The sequence below is a fragment of the Ambystoma mexicanum genome, chromosome 1q (genome assembly GCF_040938575.1).
Source record: "Ambystoma mexicanum isolate Mex_15411 chromosome 1q, UKY_AmexF1_1, whole genome shotgun sequence".
NCBI lineage: Eukaryota > Metazoa > Chordata > Amphibia > Caudata > Ambystomatidae > Ambystoma > Ambystoma mexicanum.
Genome location: NC_090922.1, coordinates 592,207,779 through 592,230,971, shown reverse-complemented (window position 1 = coordinate 592,230,971; position 23,193 = coordinate 592,207,779). Strand labels below are relative to the sequence as shown.

Sequence of the window (23,193 nt, the reverse complement as noted above, 5' to 3'; positions counted from 1 at the left end):
CCAGCGGGCAAAGAACGGCGTTTGTCAGGCGTTCGTCAGCCGATCGGGGCCCGGGCCCAAACCCCTGCCCACTGGGGCCATATCCTCCTGGATGCTAGCTTGGAGCCAGCCTCTGCTGGCTCACCAGCAGGTGGCGACAGCAGCAAGCATTAGCTAAAGGCTCCCCCCTCTGGCTACCACTGCAAGGCATCAGCCTGGCTGTGCTGCGAGGACCCCTGCAAAGGCTGACTGACAGCTGGGGGGTGCAAGCCAACAGCTGAAAAGCAGGCTTTGCGCTTTCATTTGCTCTGTTTCTTTTTTTTTTTAACCAGCATAGGTAACCCTGCACTTGGCAGGGCTTCAAAAAATTGAGTGAAACTCTTTAATGTTCCTCTCCACGGAAATCTTTAGTAAAAGGCGAAAGATTTATTCGGTTTGAAGAGAAACCAGAGTATGCGCTCTGGTGGCCCCGACTGCGGCCGCAAAAAATGCAACACCTCACTAGCTCAGGGTGACTTAGTGAAGCAGTGCACACGATGACGCTTTTTGAGATGAAGCGAATGGAGAATGCTATCGGGCTCCGAACCCGTGGCAGAATGACTTTATTTGCAAGCAATCCCATCCAAAGTCATGAAACCTGGCAGGGGATTGTGGGTATGCAAATTTCTCCAGACCGCAGGCCATGTGACATTGGCCAAAAGGCAGGCAGAGTCTGCCTTTGCCTGAGGACTCCCCTCGTTTACATAAGGTCTAGGGCTTCTGGGAGGCAGGCGTGAGATTTTCTTTTGGGCCCCAGAGATGGGGCTCCTCCCCCAGGATGTTGAAGAAGCAGCCCGCTCTCTCCTTTCTCAGGACACAGGGGTCATTTTCCGCCCTCACCCTGTCTTGCACGGGTGCTGGGCCTCCTGGGCTGCCAGCGGGCAAAGAACGGCGTTTGTCAGGCGTTCGTCAGCCGATCGGGGCCCGGGCCCAAACCCCTGCCCACTGGGGCCATATCCTCCTGGATGCTAGCTTGGAGCCAGCCTCTGCTAGCTCACCAGCAGGTGGCGACAGCAGCAAGCATTAGCTAAAGGCTCCCCCCTCTGGCTACCACTGCAAGGCATCAGCCTGGCTGTGCTGCGAGGACCCCTGCAAAGGCTGACTGACAGCTGGGGGGTGCAAGCCAACAGCTGAAAAGCAGGCTTTGCGCTTTCATTTGCTCTGTTTCTTTTTTTTTTTAACCAGCATAGGTAACCCTGCACTTGGCAGGGCTTCAAAAAATTGAGTGAAACTCTTTAATGTTCCTCTCCACGGAAATCTTTAGTAAAAGGCGAAAGATTTATTCGGTTTGAAGAGAAACCAGAGTATGCGCTCTAGTGGCCCCGACTGCGGCCGCAAAAAATGCAACACCTCACTAGCTCAGGGTGACTTAGTGAAGCAGTGCACACGATGACGCTTTTTGAGATGAAGCGAATGGAGAATGCTATCGGGCTCCGAACCCGTGGCAGAATGACTTTATTTGCAAGCAATCCCATCCAAAGTCATGAAACCTGGCAGGGGATTGTGGGTATGCAAATTTCTCCAGACCGCAGGCCATGTGACATTGGCCAAAAGGCAGGCAGAGTCTGCCTTTGCCTGAGGACTCCCCTCGTTTACATAAGGTCTAGGGCTTCTGGGAGGCAGGCGTGAGATTTTCTTTTGGGCCCCAGAGATGGGGCTCCTCCCCCAGGATGTTGAAGAAGCAGCCCGCTCTCTCCTTTCTCAGGACACAGGGATCATTTTCCGCCCTCACCCTGTCTTGCACGGGTGCTGGGCCTCCTGGGCTGCCAGCGGGCAAAGAACGGCGTTTGTCAGGCGTTCGTCAGCCGATCGGGGCCCGGGCCCAAACCCCTGCCCACTGGGGCCATATCCTCCTGGATGCTAGCTTGGAGCCAGCCTCTGCTGGCTCACCAGCAGGTGGCGACAGCAGCAAGCATTAGCTAAAGGCTCCCCCCTCTGGCTACCACTGCAAAGCATCAGCCTGGCTGTGCTGCGAGGACCCCTGCAAAGGCTGACTGACAGCTGGGGGGTGCAAGCCAACAGCTGAAAAGCAGGCTTTGCGCTTTCATTTGCTCTGTTTCTTTTTTTTTTTAACCAGCATAGGTAACCCTGCACTTGGCAGGGCTTCAAAAAATTGAGTGAAACTCTTTAATGTTCCTCTCCACGGAAATCTTTAGTAAAAGGCGAAAGATTTATTCGGTTTGAAGAGAAACCAGAGTATGCGCTCTAGTGGCCCCGACTGCGGCCGCAAAAAATGCAACACCTCACTAGCTCAGGGTGACTTAGTGAAGCAGTGCACACGATGACGCTTTTTGAGATGAAGCGAATGGAGAATGCTATCGGGCTCCGAACCCGTGGCAGAATGACTTTATTTGCAAGCAATCCCATCCAAAGTCATGAAACCTGGCAGGGGATTGTGGGTATGCAAATTTCTCCAGACCGCAGGCCATGTGACATTGGCCAAAAGGCAGGCAGAGTCTGCCTTTGCCTGAGGACTCCCCTCGTTTACATAAGGTCTAGGGCTTCTGGGAGGCAGGCGTGAGATTTTCTTTTGGGCCCCAGAGATGGGGCTCCTCCCCCAGGATGTTGAAAAAGCAGCCCGCTCTCTCCTTTCTCAGGACACAGGGGTCATTTTCCGCCCTCACCCTGTCTTGCACGGGTGCTGGGCCTCCTGGGCTGCCAGGTTCTTTTGCCCGCCAGGGCAAAGCCCGCCGGGCAAAGGACGGCGTTTGTCAGGCGTTCGTCAGCCGATCGGGGCCCGGGCCCAAACCCCTGCCCACTGGGGCCATATCCTCCTGGATGCTAGCTTGGAGCCAGCCTCTGCTAGCTCACCAGCAGGTGGCGACAGCAGCAAGCATTAGCTAAAGGCTCCCCCCTCTGGCTACCACTGCAAGGCATCAGCCTGGCTGTGCTGCGAGGACCCCTGCAAAGGCTGACTGACAGCTGGGGGGTGCAAGCCAACAGCTGAAAAGCAGGCTTTGCGCTTTTATTTGCTCTGTTTCTTTTTTTTTTTAACCAGCATAGGTAACCCTGCACTTGGCAGGGCTTCAAAAAATTGAGTGAAACTCTTTAATGTTCCTCTCCACGGAAATCTTTAGTAAAAGGCGAAAGATTTATTCGGTTTGAAGAGAAACCAGAGTATGCGCTCTAGTGGCCCCGACTGCGGCCGCAAAAAATGCAACACCTCACTAGCTCAGGGTGACTTAGTGAAGCAGTGCACACGATGACGCTTTTTGAGATGAAGCGAATGGAGAATGCTATCGGGCTCCGAACCCGTGGCAGAATGACTTTATTTGCAAGCAATCCCATCCAAAGTCATGAAACCTGGCAGGGGATTGTGGGTATGCAAATTTCTCCAGACCGCAGGCCATGTGACATTGGCCAAAAGGCAGGCAGAGTCTGCCTTTGCCTGAGGACTCCCCTCGTTTACATAAGGTCTAGGGCTTCTGGGAGGCAGGCGTGAGATTTTCTTTTGGGCCCCAGAGATGGGGCTCCTCCCCCAGGATGTTGAAGAAGCAGCCCGCTCTCTCCTTTCTCAGGACACAGGGGTCATTTTCCGCCCTCACCCTGTCTTGCACGGGTGCTGGGCCTCCTGGGCTGCCAGCGGGCAAAGAACGGCGTTTGTCAGGCGTTCGTCAGCCGATCGGGGCCCGGGCCCAAACCCCTGCCCACTGGGGCCATATCCTCCTGGATGCTAGCTTGGAGCCAGCCTCTGCTGGCTCACCAGCAGGTGGCGACAGCAGCAAGCATTAGCTAAAGGCTCCCCCCTCTGGCTACCACTGCAAGGCATCAGCCTGGCTGTGCTGCGAGGACCCCTGCAAAGGCTGACTGACAGCTGGGGGGTGCAAGCCAACAGCTGAAAAGCAGGCTTTGCGCTTTCATTTGCTCTGTTTCTTTTTTTTTTTAACCAGCATAGGTAACCCTGCACTTGGCAGGGCTTCAAAAAATTGAGTGAAACTCTTTAATGTTCCTCTCCACGGAAATCTTTAGTAAAAGGCGAAAGATTTATTCGGTTTGAAGAGAAACCAGAGTATGCGCTCTGGTGGCCCCGACTGCGGCCGCAAAAAATGCAACACCTCACTAGCTCAGGGTGACTTAGTGAAGCAGTGCACACGATGACGCTTTTTGAGATGAAGCGAATGGAGAATGCTATCGGGCTCCGAACCCGTGGCAGAATGACTTTATTTGCAAGCAATCCCATCCAAAGTCATGAAACCTGGCAGGGGATTGTGGGTATGCAAATTTCTCCAGACCGCAGGCCATGTGACATTGGCCAAAAGGCAGGCAGAGTCTGCCTTTGCCTGAGGACTCCCCTCGTTTACATAAGGTCTAGGGCTTCTGGGAGGCAGGCGTGAGATTTTCTTTTGGGCCCCAGAGATGGGGCTCCTCCCCCAGGATGTTGAAGAAGCAGCCCGCTCTCTCCTTTCTCAGGACACAGGGGTCATTTTCCGCCCTCACCCTGTCTTGCACGGGTGCTGGGCCTCCTGGGCTGCCAGCGGGCAAAGAACGGCGTTTGTCAGGCGTTCGTCAGCCGATCGGGGCCCGGGCCCAAACCCCTGCCCACTGGGGCCATATCCTCCTGGATGCTAGCTTGCAGCCAGCCTCTGCTGGCTCACCAGCAGGTGGCGACAGCAGCAAGCATTAGCTAAAGGCTCCCCCCTCTGGCTACCACTGCAAGGCATCAGCCTGGCTGTGCTGCGAGGACCCCTGCAAAGGCTGACTGACAGCTGGGGGGTGCAAGCCAACAGCTGAAAAGCAGGCTTTGCGCTTTCATTTGCTCTGTTTCTTTTTTTTTTTAACCAGCATAGGTAACCCTGCACTTGGCAGGGCTTCAAAAAATTGAGTGAAACTCTTTAATGTTCCTCTCCACGGAAATCTTTAGTAAAAGGCGAAAGATTTATTCGGTTTGAAGAGAAACCAGAGTATGCGCTCTGGTGGCCCCGACTGCGGCCGCAAAAAATGCAACACCTCACTAGCTCAGGGTGACTTAGTGAAGCAGTGCACACGATGACGCTTTTTGAGATGAAGCGAATGGAGAATGCTATCGGGCTCCGAACCCGTGGCAGAATGACTTTATTTGCAAGCAATCCCATCCAAAGTCATGAAACCTGGCAGGGGATTGTGGGTATGCAAATTTCTCCAGACCGCAGGCCATGTGACATTGGCCAAAAGGCAGGCAGAGTCTGCCTTTGCCTGAGGACTCCCCTCGTTTACATAAGGTCTAGGGCTTCTGGGAGGCAGGCGTGAGATTTTCTTTTGGGCCCCAGAGATGGGGCTCCTCCCCCAGGATGTTGAAGAAGCAGCCCGCTCTCTCCTTTCTCAGGACACAGGGGTCATTTTCCGCCCTCACCCTGTCTTGCACGGGTGCTGGGCCTCCTGGGCTGCCAGCGGGCAAAGAACGGCGTTTGTCAGGCGTTCGTCAGCCGATCGGGGCCCGGGCCCAAACCCCTGCCCACTGGGGCCATATCCTCCTGGATGCTAGCTTGCAGCCAACCTCTGCTGGCTCACCAGCAGGTGGCGACAGCAGCAAGCATTAGCTAAAGGCTCCCCCCTCTGGCTACCACTGCAAGGCATCAGCCTGGCTGTGCTGCGAGGACCCCTGCAAAGGCTGACTGACAGCTGGGGGGTGCAAGCCAACAGCTGAAAAGCAGGCTTTGCGCTTTCATTTGCTCTGTTTCTTTTTAACCAGCATAGGTAAACCTGCACTTGGCAGGGCTTCAAAAAATTGAGTGAAACTCTTTAATGTTCCTCTCCACGGAAATCTTTAGTAAAAGGCGAAAGATTTATTCGGTTTGAAGAGAAACCAGAGTATGCGCTCTAGTGGCCCCGACTGCGGCCGCAAAAAATGCAACACCTCACTAGCTCAGGGTGACTTAGTGAAGCAGTGCACACGATGACGCTTTTTGAGATGAAGCGAATGGAGAATGCTATCGGGCTCCGAACCCGTGGCAGAATGACTTTATTTGCAAGCAATCCCATCCAAAGTCATGAAACCTGGCAGGGGATTGTGGGTATGCAAATTTCTCCAGACCGCAGGCCATGTGACATTGGCCAAAAGGCAGGCAGAGTCTGCCTTTGCCTGAGGACTCCCCTCGTTTACATAAGGTCTAGGGCTTCTGGGAGGCAGGCGTGAGATTTTCTTTTGGGCCCCAGAGATGGGGCTCCTCCCCCAGGATGTTGAAGAAGCAGCCCGCTCTCTCCTTTCTCAGGACACAGGGGTCATTTTCCGCCCTCACCCTGTCTTGCACGGGTGCTGGGCCTCCTGGGCTGCCAGCGGGCAAAGGACGGCGTTTGTCAGGCGTTCGTCAGCCGATCGGGGCCCGGGCCCAAACCCCTGCCCACTGGGGCCATATCCTCCTGGATGCTAGCTTGGAGCCAGCCTCTGCTGGCTCACCAGCAGGTGGCGACAGCAGCAAGCATTAGCTAAAGGCTCCCCCCTCTGGCTACCACTGCAAGGCATCAGCCTGGCTGTGCTGCGAGGACCCCTGCAAAGGCTGACTGACAGCTGGGGGGTGCAAGCCAACAGCTGAAAAGCAGGCTTTGCGCTTTCATTTGCTCTGTTTCTTTTTTTTTTTAACCAGCATAGGTAACCCTGCACTTGGCAGGGCTTCAAAAAATTGAGTGAAACTCTTTAATGTTCCTCTCCACGGAAATCTTTAGTAAAAGGCGAAAGATTTATTCGGTTTGAAGAGAAACCAGAGTATGCGCTCTAGTGGCCCCGACTGCGGCCGCAAAAAATGCAACACCTCACTAGCTCAGGGTGACTTAGTGAAGCAGTGCACACGATGACGCTTTTTGAGATGAAGCGAATGGAGAATGCTATCGGGCTCCGAACCCGTGGCAGAATGACTTTATTTGCAAGCAATCCCATCCAAAGTCATGAAACCTGGCAGGGGATTGTGGGTATGCAAATTTCTCCAGACCGCAGGCCATGTGACATTGGCCAAAAGGCAGGCAGAGTCTGCCTTTGCCTGAGGACTCCCCTCGTTTACATAAGGTCTAGGGCTTCTGGGAGGCAGGCGTGAGATTTTCTTTTGGGCCCCAGAGATGGGGCTCCTCCCCCAGGATGTTGAAAAAGCAGCCCGCTCTCTCCTTTCTCAGGACACAGGGGTCATTTTCCGCCCTCACCCTGTCTTGCACGGGTGCTGGGCCTCCTGGGCTGCCAGGTTCTTTTGCCCGCCAGGGCAAAGCCCGCCGGGCAAAGGACGGCGTTTGTCAGGCGTTCGTCAGCCGATCGGGGCCCGGGCCCAAACCCCTGCCCACTGGGGCCATATCCTCCTGGATGCTAGCTTGGAGCCAGCCTCTGCTAGCTCACCAGCAGGTGGCGACAGCAGCAAGCATTAGCTAAAGGCTCCCCCCTCTGGCTACCACTGCAAGGCATCAGCCTGGCTGTGCTGCGAGGACCCCTGCAAAGGCTGACTGACAGCTGGGGGGTGCAAGCCAACAGCTGAAAAGCAGGCTTTGCGCTTTTATTTGCTCTGTTTCTTTTTTTTTTTAACCAGCATAGGTAACCCTGCACTTGGCAGGGCTTCAAAAAATTGAGTGAAACTCTTTAATGTTCCTCTCCACGGAAATCTTTAGTAAAAGGCGAAAGATTTATTCGGTTTGAAGAGAAACCAGAGTATGCGCTCTAGTGGCCCCGACTGCGGCCGCAAAAAATGCAACACCTCACTAGCTCAGGGTGACTTAGTGAAGCAGTGCACACGATGACGCTTTTTGAGATGAAGCGAATGGAGAATGCTATCGGGCTCCGAACCCGTGGCAGAATGACTTTATTTGCAAGCAATCCCATCCAAAGTCATGAAACCTGGCAGGGGATTGTGGGTATGCAAATTTCTCCAGACCGCAGGCCATGTGACATTGGCCAAAAGGCAGGCAGAGTCTGCCTTTGCCTGAGGACTCCCCTCGTTTACATAAGGTCTAGGGCTTCTGGGAGGCAGGCGTGAGATTTTCTTTTGGGCCCCAGAGATGGGGCTCCTCCCCCAGGATGTTGAAGAAGCAGCCCGCTCTCTCCTTTCTCAGGACACAGGGGTCATTTTCCGCCCTCACCCTGTCTTGCACGGGTGCTGGGCCTCCTGGGCTGCCAGCGGGCAAAGAACGGCGTTTGTCAGGCGTTCGTCAGCCGATCGGGGCCCGGGCCCAAACCCCTGCCCACTGGGGCCATATCCTCCTGGATGCTAGCTTGGAGCCAGCCTCTGCTGGCTCACCAGCAGGTGGCGACAGCAGCAAGCATTAGCTAAAGGCTCCCCCCTCTGGCTACCACTGCAAGGCATCAGCCTGGCTGTGCTGCGAGGACCCCTGCAAAGGCTGACTGACAGCTGGGGGGTGCAAGCCAACAGCTGAAAAGCAGGCTTTGCGCTTTCATTTGCTCTGTTTCTTTTTTTTTTTAACCAGCATAGGTAACCCTGCACTTGGCAGGGCTTCAAAAAATTGAGTGAAACTCTTTAATGTTCCTCTCCACGGAAATCTTTAGTAAAAGGCGAAAGATTTATTCGGTTTGAAGAGAAACCAGAGTATGCGCTCTGGTGGCCCCGACTGCGGCCGCAAAAAATGCAACACCTCACTAGCTCAGGGTGACTTAGTGAAGCAGTGCACACGATGACGCTTTTTGAGATGAAGCGAATGGAGAATGCTATCGGGCTCCGAACCCGTGGCAGAATGACTTTATTTGCAAGCAATCCCATCCAAAGTCATGAAACCTGGCAGGGGATTGTGGGTATGCAAATTTCTCCAGACCGCAGGCCATGTGACATTGGCCAAAAGGCAGGCAGAGTCTGCCTTTGCCTGAGGACTCCCCTCGTTTACATAAGGTCTAGGGCTTCTGGGAGGCAGGCGTGAGATTTTCTTTTGGGCCCCAGAGATGGGGCTCCTCCCCCAGGATGTTGAAGAAGCAGCCCGCTCTCTCCTTTCTCAGGACACAGGGGTCATTTTCCGCCCTCACCCTGTCTTGCACGGGTGCTGGGCCTCCTGGGCTGCCAGCGGGCAAAGAACGGCGTTTGTCAGGCGTTCGTCAGCCGATCGGGGCCCGGGCCCAAACCCCTGCCCACTGGGGCCATATCCTCCTGGATGCTAGCTTGCAGCCAGCCTCTGCTGGCTCACCAGCAGGTGGCGACAGCAGCAAGCATTAGCTAAAGGCTCCCCCCTCTGGCTACCACTGCAAGGCATCAGCCTGGCTGTGCTGCGAGGACCCCTGCAAAGGCTGACTGACAGCTGGGGGGTGCAAGCCAACAGCTGAAAAGCAGGCTTTGCGCTTTCATTTGCTCTGTTTCTTTTTTTTTTTAACCAGCATAGGTAACCCTGCACTTGGCAGGGCTTCAAAAAATTGAGTGAAACTCTTTAATGTTCCTCTCCACGGAAATCTTTAGTAAAAGGCGAAAGATTTATTCGGTTTGAAGAGAAACCAGAGTATGCGCTCTGGTGGCCCCGACTGCGGCCGCAAAAAATGCAACACCTCACTAGCTCAGGGTGACTTAGTGAAGCAGTGCACACGATGACGCTTTTTGAGATGAAGCGAATGGAGAATGCTATCGGGCTCCGAACCCGTGGCAGAATGACTTTATTTGCAAGCAATCCCATCCAAAGTCATGAAACCTGGCAGGGGATTGTGGGTATGCAAATTTCTCCAGACCGCAGGCCATGTGACATTGGCCAAAAGGCAGGCAGAGTCTGCCTTTGCCTGAGGACTCCCCTCGTTTACATAAGGTCTAGGGCTTCTGGGAGGCAGGCGTGAGATTTTCTTTTGGGCCCCAGAGATGGGGCTCCTCCCCCAGGATGTTGAAGAAGCAGCCCGCTCTCTCCTTTCTCAGGACACAGGGGTCATTTTCCGCCCTCACCCTGTCTTGCACGGGTGCTGGGCCTCCTGGGCTGCCAGCGGGCAAAGAACGGCGTTTGTCAGGCGTTCGTCAGCCGATCGGGGCCCGGGCCCAAACCCCTGCCCACTGGGGCCATATCCTCCTGGATGCTAGCTTGCAGCCAACCTCTGCTGGCTCACCAGCAGGTGGCGACAGCAGCAAGCATTAGCTAAAGGCTCCCCCCTCTGGCTACCACTGCAAGGCATCAGCCTGGCTGTGCTGCGAGGACCCCTGCAAAGGCTGACTGACAGCTGGGGGGTGCAAGCCAACAGCTGAAAAGCAGGCTTTGCGCTTTCATTTGCTCTGTTTCTTTTTAACCAGCATAGGTAAACCTGCACTTGGCAGGGCTTCAAAAAATTGAGTGAAACTCTTTAATGTTCCTCTCCACGGAAATCTTTAGTAAAAGGCGAAAGATTTATTCGGTTTGAAGAGAAACCAGAGTATGCGCTCTAGTGGCCCCGACTGCGGCCGCAAAAAATGCAACACCTCACTAGCTCAGGGTGACTTAGTGAAGCAGTGCACACGATGACGCTTTTTGAGATGAAGCGAATGGAGAATGCTATCGGGCTCCGAACCCGTGGCAGAATGACTTTATTTGCAAGCAATCCCATCCAAAGTCATGAAACCTGGCAGGGGATTGTGGGTATGCAAATTTCTCCAGACCGCAGGCCATGTGACATTGGCCAAAAGGCAGGCAGAGTCTGCCTTTGCCTGAGGACTCCCCTCGTTTACATAAGGTCTAGGGCTTCTGGGAGGCAGGCGTGAGATTTTCTTTTGGGCCCCAGAGATGGGGCTCCTCCCCCAGGATGTTGAAGAAGCAGCCCGCTCTCTCCTTTCTCAGGACACAGGGGTCATTTTCCGCCCTCACCCTGTCTTGCACGGGTGCTGGGCCTCCTGGGCTGCCAGCGGGCAAAGGACGGCGTTTGTCAGGCGTTCGTCAGCCGATCGGGGCCCGGGCCCAAACCCCTGCCCACTGGGGCCATATCCTCCTGGATGCTAGCTTGGAGCCAGCCTCTGCTGGCTCACCAGCAGGTGGCGACAGCAGCAAGCATTAGCTAAAGGCTCCCCCCTCTGGCTACCACTGCAAGGCATCAGCCTGGCTGTGCTGCGAGGACCCCTGCAAAGGCTGACTGACAGCTGGGGGGTGCAAGCCAACAGCTGAAAAGCAGGCTTTGCGCTTTCATTTGCTCTGTTTCTTTTTTTTTTTAACCAGCATAGGTAACCCTGCACTTGGCAGGGCTTCAAAAAATTGAGTGAAACTCTTTAATGTTCCTCTCCACGGAAATCTTTAGTAAAAGGCGAAAGATTTATTCGGTTTGAAGAGAAACCAGAGTATGCGCTCTAGTGGCCCCGACTGCGGCCGCAAAAAATGCAACACCTCACTAGCTCAGGGTGACTTAGTGAAGCAGTGCACACGATGACGCTTTTTGAGATGAAGCGAATGGAGAATGCTATCGGGCTCCGAACCCGTGGCAGAATGACTTTATTTGCAAGCAATCCCATCCAAAGTCATGAAACCTGGCAGGGGATTGTGGGTATGCAAATTTCTCCAGACCGCAGGCCATGTGACATTGGCCAAAAGGCAGGCAGAGTCTGCCTTTGCCTGAGGACTCCCCTCGTTTACATAAGGTCTAGGGCTTCTGGGAGGCAGGCGTGAGATTTTCTTTTGGGCCCCAGAGATGGGGCTCCTCCCCCAGGATGTTGAAGAAGCAGCCCGCTCTCTCCTTTCTCAGGACACAGGGATCATTTTCCGCCCTCACCCTGTCTTGCACGGGTGCTGGGCCTCCTGGGCTGCCAGCGGGCAAAGAACGGCGTTTGTCAGGCGTTCGTCAGCCGATCGGGGCCCGGGCCCAAACCCCTGCCCACTGGGGCCATATCCTCCTGGATGCTAGCTTGGAGCCAGCCTCTGCTGGCTCACCAGCAGGTGGCGACAGCAGCAAGCATTAGCTAAAGGCTCCCCCCTCTGGCTACCACTGCAAGGCATCAGCCTGGCTGTGCTGCGAGGACCCCTGCAAAGGCTGACTGACAGCTGGGGGGTGCAAGCCAACAGCTGAAAAGCAGGCTTTGCGCTTTTATTTGCTCTGTTTCTTTTTTTTTTTAACCAGCATAGGTAACCCTGCACTTGGCAGGGCTTCAAAAAATTGAGTGAAACTCTTTAATGTTCCTCTCCACGGAAATCTTTAGTAAAAGGCGAAAGATTTATTCGGTTTGAAGAGAAACCAGAGTATGCGCTCTAGTGGCCCCGACTGCGGCCGCAAAAAATGCAACACCTCACTAGCTCAGGGTGACTTAGTGAAGCAGTGCACACGATGACGCTTTTTGAGATGAAGCGAATGGAGAATGCTATCGGGCTCCGAACCCGTGGCAGAATGACTTTATTTGCAAGCAATCCCATCCAAAGTCATGAAACCTGGCAGGGGATTGTGGGTATGCAAATTTCTCCAGACCGCAGGCCATGTGACATTGGCCAAAAGGCAGGCAGAGTCTGCCTTTGCCTGAGGACTCCCCTCGTTTACATAAGGTCTAGGGCTTCTGGGAGGCAGGCGTGAGATTTTCTTTTGGGCCCCAGAGATGGGGCTCCTCCCCCAGGATGTTGAAGAAGCAGCCCGCTCTCTCCTTTCTCAGGACACAGGGATCATTTTCCGCCCTCACCCTGTCTTGCACGGGTGCTGGGCCTCCTGGGCTGCCAGCGGGCAAAGAACGGCGTTTGTCAGGCGTTCGTCAGCCGATCGGGGCCCGGGCCCAAACCCCTGCCCACTGGGGCCATATCCTCCTGGATGCTAGCTTGGAGCCAGCCTCTGCTGGCTCACCAGCAGGTGGCGACAGCAGCAAGCATTAGCTAAAGGCTCCCCCCTCTGGCTACCACTGCAAAGCATCAGCCTGGCTGTGCTGCGAGGACCCCTGCAAAGGCTGACTGACAGCTGGGGGGTGCAAGCCAACAGCTGAAAAGCAGGCTTTGCGCTTTCATTTGCTCTGTTTCTTTTTTTTTTTAACCAGCATAGGTAACCCTGCACTTGGCAGGGCTTCAAAAAATTGAGTGAAACTCTTTAATGTTCCTCTCCACGGAAATCTTTAGTAAAAGGCGAAAGATTTATTCGGTTTGAAGAGAAACCAGAGTATGCGCTCTAGTGGCCCCGACTGCGGCCGCAAAAAATGCAACACCTCACTAGCTCAGGGTGACTTAGTGAAGCAGTGCACACGATGACGCTTTTTGAGATGAAGCGAATGGAGAATGCTATCGGGCTCCGAACCCGTGGCAGAATGACTTTATTTGCAAGCAATCCCATCCAAAGTCATGAAACCTGGCAGGGGATTGTGGGTATGCAAATTTCTCCAGACCGCAGGCCATGTGACATTGGCCAAAAGGCAGGCAGAGTCTGCCTTTGCCTGAGGACTCCCCTCGTTTACATAAGGTCTAGGGCTTCTGGGAGGCAGGCGTGAGATTTTCTTTTGGGCCCCAGAGATGGGGCTCCTCCCCCAGGATGTTGAAGAAGCAGCCCGCTCTCTCCTTTCTCAGGACACAGGGGTCATTTTCCGCCCTCACCCTGTCTTGCACGGGTGCTGGGCCTCCTGGGCTGCCAGCGGGCAAAGAACGGCGTTTGTCAGGCGTTCGTCAGCCGATCGGGGCCCGGGCCCAAACCCCTGCCCACTGGGGCCATATCCTCCTGGATGCTAGCTTGGAGCCAGCCTCTGCTGGCTCACCAGCAGGTGGCGACAGCAGCAAGCATTAGCTAAAGGCTCCCCCCTCTGGCTACCACTGCAAGGCATCAGCCTGGCTGTGCTGCGAGGACCCCTGCAAAGGCTGACTGACAGCTGGGGGGTGCAAGCCAACAGCTGAAAAGCAGGCTTTGCGCTTTCATTTGCTCTGTTTCTTTTTTTTTTTAACCAGCATAGGTAACCCTGCACTTGGCAGGGCTTCAAAAAATTGAGTGAAACTCTTTAATGTTCCTCTCCACGGAAATCTTTAGTAAAAGGCGAAAGATTTATTCGGTTTGAAGAGAAACCAGAGTATGCGCTCTGGTGGCCCCGACTGCGGCCGCAAAAAATGCAACACCTCACTAGCTCAGGGTGACTTAGTGAAGCAGTGCACACGATGACGCTTTTTGAGATGAAGCGAATGGAGAATGCTATCGGGCTCCGAACCCGTGGCAGAATGACTTTATTTGCAAGCAATCCCATCCAAAGTCATGAAACCTGGCAGGGGATTGTGGGTATGCAAATTTCTCCAGACCGCAGGCCATGTGACATTGGCCAAAAGGCAGGCAGAGTCTGCCTTTGCCTGAGGACTCCCCTCGTTTACATAAGGTCTAGGGCTTCTGGGAGGCAGGCGTGAGATTTTCTTTTGGGCCCCAGAGATGGGGCTCCTCCCCCAGGATGTTGAAGAAGCAGCCCGCTCTCTCCTTTCTCAGGACACAGGGGTCATTTTCCGCCCTCACCCTGTCTTGCACGGGTGCTGGGCCTCCTGGGCTGCCAGCGGGCAAAGAACGGCGTTTGTCAGGCGTTCGTCAGCCGATCGGGGCCCGGGCCCAAACCCCTGCCCACTGGGGCCATATCCTCCTGGATGCTAGCTTGGAGCCAGCCTCTGCTAGCTCACCAGCAGGTGGCGACAGCAGCAAGCATTAGCTAAAGGCTCCCCCCTCTGGCTACCACTGCAAGGCATCAGCCTGGCTGTGCTGCGAGGACCCCTGCAAAGGCTGACTGACAGCTGGGGGGTGCAAGCCAACAGCTGAAAAGCAGGCTTTGCGCTTTCATTTGCTCTGTTTCTTTTTTTTTTTAACCAGCATAGGTAACCCTGCACTTGGCAGGGCTTCAAAAAATTGAGTGAAACTCTTTAATGTTCCTCTCCACGGAAATCTTTAGTAAAAGGCGAAAGATTTATTCGGTTTGAAGAGAAACCAGAGTATGCGCTCTAGTGGCCCCGACTGCGGCCGCAAAAAATGCAACACCTCACTAGCTCAGGGTGACTTAGTGAAGCAGTGCACACGATGACGCTTTTTGAGATGAAGCGAATGGAGAATGCTATCGGGCTCCGAACCCGTGGCAGAATGACTTTATTTGCAAGCAATCCCATCCAAAGTCATGAAACCTGGCAGGGGATTGTGGGTATGCAAATTTCTCCAGACCGCAGGCCATGTGACATTGGCCAAAAGGCAGGCAGAGTCTGCCTTTGCCTGAGGACTCCCCTCGTTTACATAAGGTCTAGGGCTTCTGGGAGGCAGGCGTGAGATTTTCTTTTGGGCCCCAGAGATGGGGCTCCTCCCCCAGGATGTTGAAGAAGCAGCCCGCTCTCTCCTTTCTCAGGACACAGGGATCATTTTCCGCCCTCACCCTGTCTTGCACGGGTGCTGGGCCTCCTGGGCTGCCAGCGGGCAAAGAACGGCGTTTGTCAGGCGTTCGTCAGCCGATCGGGGCCCGGGCCCAAACCCCTGCCCACTGGGGCCATATCCTCCTGGATGCTAGCTTGGAGCCAGCCTCTGCTGGCTCACCAGCAGGTGGCGACAGCAGCAAGCATTAGCTAAAGGCTCCCCCCTCTGGCTACCACTGCAAAGCATCAGCCTGGCTGTGCTGCGAGGACCCCTGCAAAGGCTGACTGACAGCTGGGGGGTGCAAGCCAACAGCTGAAAAGCAGGCTTTGCGCTTTCATTTGCTCTGTTTCTTTTTTTTTTTAACCAGCATAGGTAACCCTGCACTTGGCAGGGCTTCAAAAAATTGAGTGAAACTCTTTAATGTTCCTCTCCACGGAAATCTTTAGTAAAAGGCGAAAGATTTATTCGGTTTGAAGAGAAACCAGAGTATGCGCTCTAGTGGCCCCGACTGCGGCCGCAAAAAATGCAACACCTCACTAGCTCAGGGTGACTTAGTGAAGCAGTGCACACGATGACGCTTTTTGAGATGAAGCGAATGGAGAATGCTATCGGGCTCCGAACCCGTGGCAGAATGACTTTATTTGCAAGCAATCCCATCCAAAGTCATGAAACCTGGCAGGGGATTGTGGGTATGCAAATTTCTCCAGACCGCAGGCCATGTGACATTGGCCAAAAGGCAGGCAGAGTCTGCCTTTGCCTGAGGACTCCCCTCGTTTACATAAGGTCTAGGGCTTCTGGGAGGCAGGCGTGAGATTTTCTTTTGGGCCCCAGAGATGGGGCTCCTCCCCCAGGATGTTGAAAAAGCAGCCCGCTCTCTCCTTTCTCAGGACACAGGGGTCATTTTCCGCCCTCACCCTGTCTTGCACGGGTGCTGGGCCTCCTGGGCTGCCAGGTTCTTTTGCCCGCCAGGGCAAAGCCCGCCGGGCAAAGGACGGCGTTTGTCAGGCGTTCGTCAGCCGATCGGGGCCCGGGCCCAAACCCCTGCCCACTGGGGCCATATCCTCCTGGATGCTAGCTTGGAGCCAGCCTCTGCTAGCTCACCAGCAGGTGGCGACAGCAGCAAGCATTAGCTAAAGGCTCCCCCCTCTGGCTACCACTGCAAGGCATCAGCCTGGCTGTGCTGCGAGGACCCCTGCAAAGGCTGACTGACAGCTGGGGGGTGCAAGCCAACAGCTGAAAAGCAGGCTTTGCGCTTTTATTTGCTCTGTTTCTTTTTTTTTTTAACCAGCATAGGTAACCCTGCACTTGGCAGGGCTTCAAAAAATTGAGTGAAACTCTTTAATGTTCCTCTCCACGGAAATCTTTAGTAAAAGGCGAAAGATTTATTCGGTTTGAAGAGAAACCAGAGTATGCGCTCTAGTGGCCCCGACTGCGGCCGCAAAAAATGCAACACCTCACTAGCTCAGGGTGACTTAGTGAAGCAGTGCACACGATGACGCTTTTTGAGATGAAGCGAATGGAGAATGCTATCGGGCTCCGAACCCGTGGCAGAATGACTTTATTTGCAAGCAATCCCATCCAAAGTCATGAAACCTGGCAGGGGATTGTGGGTATGCAAATTTCTCCAGACCGCAGGCCATGTGACATTGGCCAAAAGGCAGGCAGAGTCTGCCTTTGCCTGAGGACTCCCCTCGTTTACATAAGGTCTAGGGCTTCTGGGAGGCAGGCGTGAGATTTTCTTTTGGGCCCCAGAGATGGGGCTCCTCCCCCAGGATGTTGAAGAAGCAGCCCGCTCTCTCCTTTCTCAGGACACAGGGGTCATTTTCCGCCCTCACCCTGTCTTGCACGGGTGCTGGGCCTCCTGGGCTGCCAGCGGGCAAAGAACGGCGTTTGTCAGGCGTTCGTCAGCCGATCGGGGCCCGGGCCCAAACCCCTGCCCACTGGGGCCATATCCTCCTGGATGCTAGCTTGGAGCCAGCCTCTGCTGGCTCACCAGCAGGTGGCGACAGCAGCAAGCATTAGCTAAAGGCTCCCCCCTCTGGCTACCACTGCAAGGCATCAGCCTGGCTGTGCTGCGAGGACCCCTGCAAAGGCTGACTGACAGCTGGGGGGTGCAAGCCAACAGCTGAAAAGCAGGCTTTGCGCTTTCATTTGCTCTGTTTCTTTTTTTTTTTAACCAGCATAGGTAACCCTGCACTTGGCAGGGCTTCAAAAAATTGAGTGAAACTCTTTAATGTTCCTCTCCACGGAAATCTTTAGTAAAAGGCGAAAGATTTATTCGGTTTGAAGAGAAACCAGAGTATGCGCTCTGGTGGCCCCGACTGCGGCCGCAAAAAATGCAACACCTCACTAGCTCAGGGTGACTTAGTGAAGCAGTGCACACGATGACGCTTTTTGAGATGAAGCGAATGGAGAATGCTATCGGGCTCCGAACCCGTGGCAGAATGACTTTATTTGCAAGCAATCCCATCCAAAGTCATGAAACCTGGCAGGGGATTGTGGGTATGCAAATTTCTCCAGACCGCAGGCCATGTGACATTGGCCAAAAGGCAGGCAGAGTCTGCCTTTGCCTGAGGACTCCCCTCGTTTACATAAGGTCTAGGGCTTCTGGGAGGCAGGCGTGAGATTTTCTTTTGGGCCCCAGAGATGGGGCTCCTCCCCCAGGATGTTGAAGAAGCAGCCCGCTCTCTCCTTTCTCAGGACACAGGGGTCATTTTCCGCCCTCACCCTGTCTTGCACGGGTGCTGGGCCTCCTGGGCTGCCAGCGGGCAAAGAACGGCGTTTGTCAGGCGTTCGTCAGCCGATCGGGGCCCGGGCCCAAACCCCTGCCCACTGGGGCCATATCCTCCTGGATGCTAGCTTGCAGCCAGCCTCTGCTGGCTCACCAGCAGGTGGCGACAGCAGCAAGCATTAGCTAAAGGCTCCCCCCTCTGGCTACCACTGCAAGGCATCAGCCTGGCTGTGCTGCGAGGACCCCTGCAAAGGCTGACTGACAGCTGGGGGGTGCAAGCCAACAGCTGAAAAGCAGGCTTTGCGCTTTCATTTGCTCTGTTTCTTTTTTTTTTTAACCAGCATAGGTAACCCTGCACTTGGCAGGGCTTCAAAAAATTGAGTGAAACTCTTTAATGTTCCTCTCCACGGAAATCTTTAGTAAAAGGCGAAAGATTTATTCGGTTTGAAGAGAAACCAGAGTATGCGCTCTGGTGGCCCCGACTGCGGCCGCAAAAAATGCAACACCTCACTAGCTCAGGGTGACTTAGTGAAGCAGTGCACACGATGACGCTTTTTGAGATGAAGCGAATGGAGAATGCTATCGGGCTCCGAACCCGTGGCAGAATGACTTTATTTGCAAGCAATCCCATCCAAAGTCATGAAACCTGGCAGGGGATTGTGGGTATGCAAATTTCTCCAGACCGCAGGCCATGTGACATTGGCCAAAAGGCAGGCAGAGTCTGCCTTTGCCTGAGGACTCCCCTCGTTTACATAAGGTCTAGGGCTTCTGGGAGGCAGGCGTGAGATTTTCTTTTGGGCCCCAGAGATGGGGCTCCTCCCCCAGGATGTTGAAGAAGCAGCCCGCTCTCTCCTTTCTCAGGACACAGGGGTCATTTTCCGCCCTCACCCTGTCTTGCACGGGTGCTGGGCCTCCTGGGCTGCCAGCGGGCAAAGAACGGCGTTTGTCAGGCGTTCGTCAGCCGATCGGGGCCCGGGCCCAAACCCCTGCCCACTGGGGCCATATCCTCCTGGATGCTAGCTTGCAGCCAACCTCTGCTGGCTCACCAGCAGGTGGCGACAGCAGCAAGCATTAGCTAAAGGCTCCCCCCTCTGGCTACCACTGCAAGGCATCAGCCTGGCTGTGCTGCGAGGACCCCTGCAAAGGCTGACTGACAGCTGGGGGGTGCAAGCCAACAGCTGAAAAGCAGGCTTTGCGCTTTCATTTGCTCTGTTTCTTTTTAACCAGCATAGGTAAACCTGCACTTGGCAGGGCTTCAAAAAATTGAGTGAAACTCTTTAATGTTCCTCTCCACGGAAATCTTTAGTAAAAGGCGAAAGATTTATTCGGTTTGAAGAGAAACCAGAGTATGCGCTCTAGTGGCCCCGACTGCGGCCGCAAAAAATGCAACACCTCACTAGCTCAGGGTGACTTAGTGAAGCAGTGCACACGATGACGCTTTTTGAGATGAAGCGAATGGAGAATGCTATCGGGCTCCGAACCCGTGGCAGAATGACTTTATTTGCAAGCAATCCCATCCAAAGTCATGAAACCTGGCAGGGGATTGTGGGTATGCAAATTTCTCCAGACCGCAGGCCATGTGACATTGGCCAAAAGGCAGGCAGAGTCTGCCTTTGCCTGAGGACTCCCCTCGTTTACATAAGGTCTAGGGCTTCTGGGAGGCAGGCGTGAGATTTTCTTTTGGGCCCCAGAGATGGGGCTCCTCCCCCAGGATGTTGAAGAAGCAGCCCGCTCTCTCCTTTCTCAGGACACAGGGGTCATTTTCCGCCCTCACCCTGTCTTGCACGGGTGCTGGGCCTCCTGGGCTGCCAGCGGGCAAAGGACGGCGTTTGTCAGGCGTTCGTCAGCCGATCGGGGCCCGGGCCCAAACCCCTGCCCACTGGGGCCATATCCTCCTGGATGCTAGCTTGGAGCCAGCCTCTGCTGGCTCACCAGCAGGTGGCGACAGCAGCAAGCATTAGCTAAAGGCTCCCCCCTCTGGCTACCACTGCAAGGCATCAGCCTGGCTGTGCTGCGAGGACCCCTGCAAAGGCTGACTGACAGCTGGGGGGTGCAAGCCAACAGCTGAAAAGCAGGCTTTGCGCTTTCATTTGCTCTGTTTCTTTTTTTTTTTAACCAGCATAGGTAACCCTGCACTTGGCAGGGCTTCAAAAAATTGAGTGAAACTCTTTAATGTTCCTCTCCACGGAAATCTTTAGTAAAAGGCGAAAGATTTATTCGGTTTGAAGAGAAACCAGAGTATGCGCTCTAGTGGCCCCGACTGCGGCCGCAAAAAATGCAACACCTCACTAGCTCAGGGTGACTTAGTGAAGCAGTGCACACGATGACGCTTTTTGAGATGAAGCGAATGGAGAATGCTATCGGGCTCCGAACCCGTGGCAGAATGACTTTATTTGCAAGCAATCCCATCCAAAGTCATGAAACCTGGCAGGGGATTGTGGGTATGCAAATTTCTCCAGACCGCAGGCCATGTGACATTGGCCAAAAGGCAGGCAGAGTCTGCCTTTGCCTGAGGACTCCCCTCGTTTACATAAGGTCTAGGGCTTCTGGGAGGCAGGCGTGAGATTTTCTTTTGGGCCCCAGAGATGGGGCTCCTCCCCCAGGATGTTGAAGAAGCAGCCCGCTCTCTCCTTTCTCAGGACACAGGGATCATTTTCCGCCCTCACCCTGTCTTGCACGGGTGCTGGGCCTCCTGGGCTGCCAGCGGGCAAAGAACGGCGTTTGTCAGGCGTTCGTCAGCCGATCGGGGCCCGGGCCCAAACCCCTGCCCACTGGGGCCATATCCTCCTGGATGCTAGCTTGGAGCCAGCCTCTGCTGGCTCACCAGCAGGTGGCGACAGCAGCAAGCATTAGCTAAAGGCTCCCCCCTCTGGCTACCACTGCAAGGCATCAGCCTGGCTGTGCTGCGAGGACCCCTGCAAAGGCTGACTGACAGCTGGGGGGTGCAAGCCAACAGCTGAAAAGCAGGCTTTGCGCTTTTATTTGCTCTGTTTCTTTTTTTTTTTAACCAGCATAGGTAACCCTGCACTTGGCAGGGCTTCAAAAAATTGAGTGAAACTCTTTAATGTTCCTCTCCACGGAAATCTTTAGTAAAAGGCGAAAGATTTATTCGGTTTGAAGAGAAACCAGAGTATGCGCTCTAGTGGCCCCGACTGCGGCCGCAAAAAATGCAACACCTCACTAGCTCAGGGTGACTTAGTGAAGCAGTGCACACGATGACGCTTTTTGAGATGAAGCGAATGGAGAATGCTATCGGGCTCCGAACCCGTGGCAGAATGACTTTATTTGCAAGCAATCCCATCCAAAGTCATGAAACCTGGCAGGGGATTGTGGGTATGCAAATTTCTCCAGACCGCAGGCCATGTGACATTGGCCAAAAGGCAGGCAGAGTCTGCCTTTGCCTGAGGACTCCCCTCGTTTACATAAGGTCTAGGGCTTCTGGGAGGCAGGCGTGAGATTTTCTTTTGGGCCCCAGAGATGGGGCTCCTCCCCCAGGATGTTGAAGAAGCAGCCCGCTCTCTCCTTTCTCAGGACACAGGGATCATTTTCCGCCCTCACCCTGTCTTGCACGGGTGCTGGGCCTCCTGGGCTGCCAGCGGGCAAAGAACGGCGTTTGTCAGGCGTTCGTCAGCCGATCGGGGCCCGGGCCCAAACCCCTGCCCACTGGGGCCATATCCTCCTGGATGCTAGCTTGGAGCCAGCCTCTGCTGGCTCACCAGCAGGTGGCGACAGCAGCAAGCATTAGCTAAAGGCTCCCCCCTCTGGCTACCACTGCAAAGCATCAGCCTGGCTGTGCTGCGAGGACCCCTGCAAAGGCTGACTGACAGCTGGGGGGTGCAAGCCAACAGCTGAAAAGCAGGCTTTGCGCTTTCATTTGCTCTGTTTCTTTTTTTTTTTAACCAGCATAGGTAACCCTGCACTTGGCAGGGCTTCAAAAAATTGAGTGAAACTCTTTAATGTTCCTCTCCACGGAAATCTTTAGTAAAAGGCGAAAGATTTATTCGGTTTGAAGAGAAACCAGAGTATGCGCTCTAGTGGCCCCGACTGCGGCCGCAAAAAATGCAACACCTCACTAGCTCAGGGTGACTTAGTGAAGCAGTGCACACGATGACGCTTTTTGAGATGAAGCGAATGGAGAATGCTATCGGGCTCCGAACCCGTGGCAGAATGACTTTATTTGCAAGCAATCCCATCCAAAGTCATGAAACCTGGCAGGGGATTGTGGGTATGCAAATTTCTCCAGACCGCAGGCCATGTGACATTGGCCAAAAGGCAGGCAGAGTCTGCCTTTGCCTGAGGACTCCCCTCGTTTACATAAGGTCTAGGGCTTCTGGGAGGCAGGCGTGAGATTTTCTTTTGGGCCCCAGAGATGGGGCTCCTCCCCCAGGATGTTGAAGAAGCAGCCCGCTCTCTCCTTTCTCAGGACACAGGGGTCATTTTCCGCCCTCACCCTGTCTTGCACGGGTGCTGGGCCTCCTGGGCTGCCAGCGGGCAAAGAACGGCGTTTGTCAGGCGTTCGTCAGCCGATCGGGGCCCGGGCCCAAACCCCTGCCCACTGGGGCCATATCCTCCTGGATGCTAGCTTGGAGCCAGCCTCTGCTGGCTCACCAGCAGGTGGCGACAGCAGCAAGCATTAGCTAAAGGCTCCCCCCTCTGGCTACCACTGCAAGGCATCAGCCTGGCTGTGCTGCGAGGACCCCTGCAAAGGCTGACTGACAGCTGGGGGGTGCAAGCCAACAGCTGAAAAGCAGGCTTTGCGCTTTCATTTGCTCTGTTTCTTTTTTTTTTTAACCAGCATAGGTAACCCTGCACTTGGCAGGGCTTCAAAAAATTGAGTGAAACTCTTTAATGTTCCTCTCCACGGAAATCTTTAGTAAAAGGCGAAAGATTTATTCGGTTTGAAGAGAAACCAGAGTATGCGCTCTGGTGGCCCCGACTGCGGCCGCAAAAAATGCAACACCTCACTAGCTCAGGGTGACTTAGTGAAGCAGTGCACACGATGACGCTTTTTGAGATGAAGCGAATGGAGAATGCTATCGGGCTCCGAACCCGTGGCAGAATGACTTTATTTGCAAGCAATCCCATCCAAAGTCATGAAACCTGGCAGGGGATTGTGGGTATGCAAATTTCTCCAGACCGCAGGCCATGTGACATTGGCCAAAAGGCAGGCAGAGTCTGCCTTTGCCTGAGGACTCCCCTCGTTTACATAAGGTCTAGGGCTTCTGGGAGGCAGGCGTGAGATTTTCTTTTGGGCCCCAGAGATGGGGCTCCTCCCCCAGGATGTTGAAGAAGCAGCCCGCTCTCTCCT

At 54.5% G+C, this 23,193-nt stretch overlaps 26 non-coding genes across 26 annotated transcripts; all 26 read right to left on the bottom strand.

Annotated features, from left to right (window-relative positions):
- Positions 1–318: 318 nt before the first annotated feature.
- Positions 319–434, bottom strand: LOC138563608 (U5 spliceosomal RNA). The gene has a single exon (XR_011299585.1). It is a non-coding gene; the product is annotated as a U5 spliceosomal RNA (small nuclear RNA).
- Positions 435–1,210: 776 nt separating this feature from the next.
- On the bottom strand, positions 1,211–1,326 carry LOC138563607 (U5 spliceosomal RNA). Its single transcript, XR_011299583.1, has one exon. It is a non-coding gene; the product is annotated as a U5 spliceosomal RNA (small nuclear RNA).
- A 776-nt stretch (positions 1,327–2,102) lies between these two features.
- On the bottom strand, positions 2,103–2,218 carry LOC138563606 (U5 spliceosomal RNA). The gene has a single exon (XR_011299582.1). It is a non-coding gene; the product is annotated as a U5 spliceosomal RNA (small nuclear RNA).
- An 805-nt stretch (positions 2,219–3,023) lies between these two features.
- Positions 3,024–3,139, bottom strand: LOC138563605 (U5 spliceosomal RNA). Its single transcript, XR_011299581.1, has one exon. It is a non-coding gene; the product is annotated as a U5 spliceosomal RNA (small nuclear RNA).
- A 776-nt stretch (positions 3,140–3,915) lies between these two features.
- LOC138563604 (U5 spliceosomal RNA) lies at positions 3,916–4,031 on the bottom strand. Its single transcript, XR_011299580.1, has one exon. It is a non-coding gene; the product is annotated as a U5 spliceosomal RNA (small nuclear RNA).
- A 776-nt stretch (positions 4,032–4,807) lies between these two features.
- On the bottom strand, positions 4,808–4,923 carry LOC138563603 (U5 spliceosomal RNA). The gene has a single exon (XR_011299579.1). It is a non-coding gene; the product is annotated as a U5 spliceosomal RNA (small nuclear RNA).
- Positions 4,924–5,693: 770 nt separating this feature from the next.
- LOC138565009 (U5 spliceosomal RNA) lies at positions 5,694–5,809 on the bottom strand. Its single transcript, XR_011300930.1, has one exon. It is a non-coding gene; the product is annotated as a U5 spliceosomal RNA (small nuclear RNA).
- A 776-nt stretch (positions 5,810–6,585) lies between these two features.
- LOC138563602 (U5 spliceosomal RNA) lies at positions 6,586–6,701 on the bottom strand. Its single transcript, XR_011299578.1, has one exon. It is a non-coding gene; the product is annotated as a U5 spliceosomal RNA (small nuclear RNA).
- Positions 6,702–7,506: 805 nt separating this feature from the next.
- LOC138563600 (U5 spliceosomal RNA) lies at positions 7,507–7,622 on the bottom strand. The gene has a single exon (XR_011299576.1). It is a non-coding gene; the product is annotated as a U5 spliceosomal RNA (small nuclear RNA).
- A 776-nt stretch (positions 7,623–8,398) lies between these two features.
- LOC138563599 (U5 spliceosomal RNA) lies at positions 8,399–8,514 on the bottom strand. The gene has a single exon (XR_011299575.1). It is a non-coding gene; the product is annotated as a U5 spliceosomal RNA (small nuclear RNA).
- Positions 8,515–9,290: 776 nt separating this feature from the next.
- Positions 9,291–9,406, bottom strand: LOC138563598 (U5 spliceosomal RNA). The gene has a single exon (XR_011299574.1). It is a non-coding gene; the product is annotated as a U5 spliceosomal RNA (small nuclear RNA).
- Positions 9,407–10,176: 770 nt separating this feature from the next.
- LOC138565007 (U5 spliceosomal RNA) lies at positions 10,177–10,292 on the bottom strand. Its single transcript, XR_011300929.1, has one exon. It is a non-coding gene; the product is annotated as a U5 spliceosomal RNA (small nuclear RNA).
- Positions 10,293–11,068: 776 nt separating this feature from the next.
- Positions 11,069–11,184, bottom strand: LOC138563597 (U5 spliceosomal RNA). Its single transcript, XR_011299573.1, has one exon. It is a non-coding gene; the product is annotated as a U5 spliceosomal RNA (small nuclear RNA).
- Positions 11,185–11,960: 776 nt separating this feature from the next.
- Positions 11,961–12,076, bottom strand: LOC138563596 (U5 spliceosomal RNA). The gene has a single exon (XR_011299572.1). It is a non-coding gene; the product is annotated as a U5 spliceosomal RNA (small nuclear RNA).
- A 776-nt stretch (positions 12,077–12,852) lies between these two features.
- Positions 12,853–12,968, bottom strand: LOC138563595 (U5 spliceosomal RNA). Its single transcript, XR_011299571.1, has one exon. It is a non-coding gene; the product is annotated as a U5 spliceosomal RNA (small nuclear RNA).
- A 776-nt stretch (positions 12,969–13,744) lies between these two features.
- LOC138563594 (U5 spliceosomal RNA) lies at positions 13,745–13,860 on the bottom strand. Its single transcript, XR_011299570.1, has one exon. It is a non-coding gene; the product is annotated as a U5 spliceosomal RNA (small nuclear RNA).
- Positions 13,861–14,636: 776 nt separating this feature from the next.
- On the bottom strand, positions 14,637–14,752 carry LOC138563593 (U5 spliceosomal RNA). The gene has a single exon (XR_011299569.1). It is a non-coding gene; the product is annotated as a U5 spliceosomal RNA (small nuclear RNA).
- Positions 14,753–15,528: 776 nt separating this feature from the next.
- Positions 15,529–15,644, bottom strand: LOC138563592 (U5 spliceosomal RNA). Its single transcript, XR_011299568.1, has one exon. It is a non-coding gene; the product is annotated as a U5 spliceosomal RNA (small nuclear RNA).
- An 805-nt stretch (positions 15,645–16,449) lies between these two features.
- On the bottom strand, positions 16,450–16,565 carry LOC138563591 (U5 spliceosomal RNA). Its single transcript, XR_011299567.1, has one exon. It is a non-coding gene; the product is annotated as a U5 spliceosomal RNA (small nuclear RNA).
- A 776-nt stretch (positions 16,566–17,341) lies between these two features.
- Positions 17,342–17,457, bottom strand: LOC138563589 (U5 spliceosomal RNA). Its single transcript, XR_011299565.1, has one exon. It is a non-coding gene; the product is annotated as a U5 spliceosomal RNA (small nuclear RNA).
- A 776-nt stretch (positions 17,458–18,233) lies between these two features.
- Positions 18,234–18,349, bottom strand: LOC138563588 (U5 spliceosomal RNA). Its single transcript, XR_011299564.1, has one exon. It is a non-coding gene; the product is annotated as a U5 spliceosomal RNA (small nuclear RNA).
- Positions 18,350–19,119: 770 nt separating this feature from the next.
- LOC138565006 (U5 spliceosomal RNA) lies at positions 19,120–19,235 on the bottom strand. Its single transcript, XR_011300928.1, has one exon. It is a non-coding gene; the product is annotated as a U5 spliceosomal RNA (small nuclear RNA).
- A 776-nt stretch (positions 19,236–20,011) lies between these two features.
- LOC138563587 (U5 spliceosomal RNA) lies at positions 20,012–20,127 on the bottom strand. The gene has a single exon (XR_011299563.1). It is a non-coding gene; the product is annotated as a U5 spliceosomal RNA (small nuclear RNA).
- A 776-nt stretch (positions 20,128–20,903) lies between these two features.
- LOC138563586 (U5 spliceosomal RNA) lies at positions 20,904–21,019 on the bottom strand. The gene has a single exon (XR_011299562.1). It is a non-coding gene; the product is annotated as a U5 spliceosomal RNA (small nuclear RNA).
- A 776-nt stretch (positions 21,020–21,795) lies between these two features.
- Positions 21,796–21,911, bottom strand: LOC138563585 (U5 spliceosomal RNA). Its single transcript, XR_011299561.1, has one exon. It is a non-coding gene; the product is annotated as a U5 spliceosomal RNA (small nuclear RNA).
- Positions 21,912–22,687: 776 nt separating this feature from the next.
- LOC138563584 (U5 spliceosomal RNA) lies at positions 22,688–22,803 on the bottom strand. The gene has a single exon (XR_011299560.1). It is a non-coding gene; the product is annotated as a U5 spliceosomal RNA (small nuclear RNA).
- Positions 22,804–23,193: the final 390 nt, after the last annotated feature.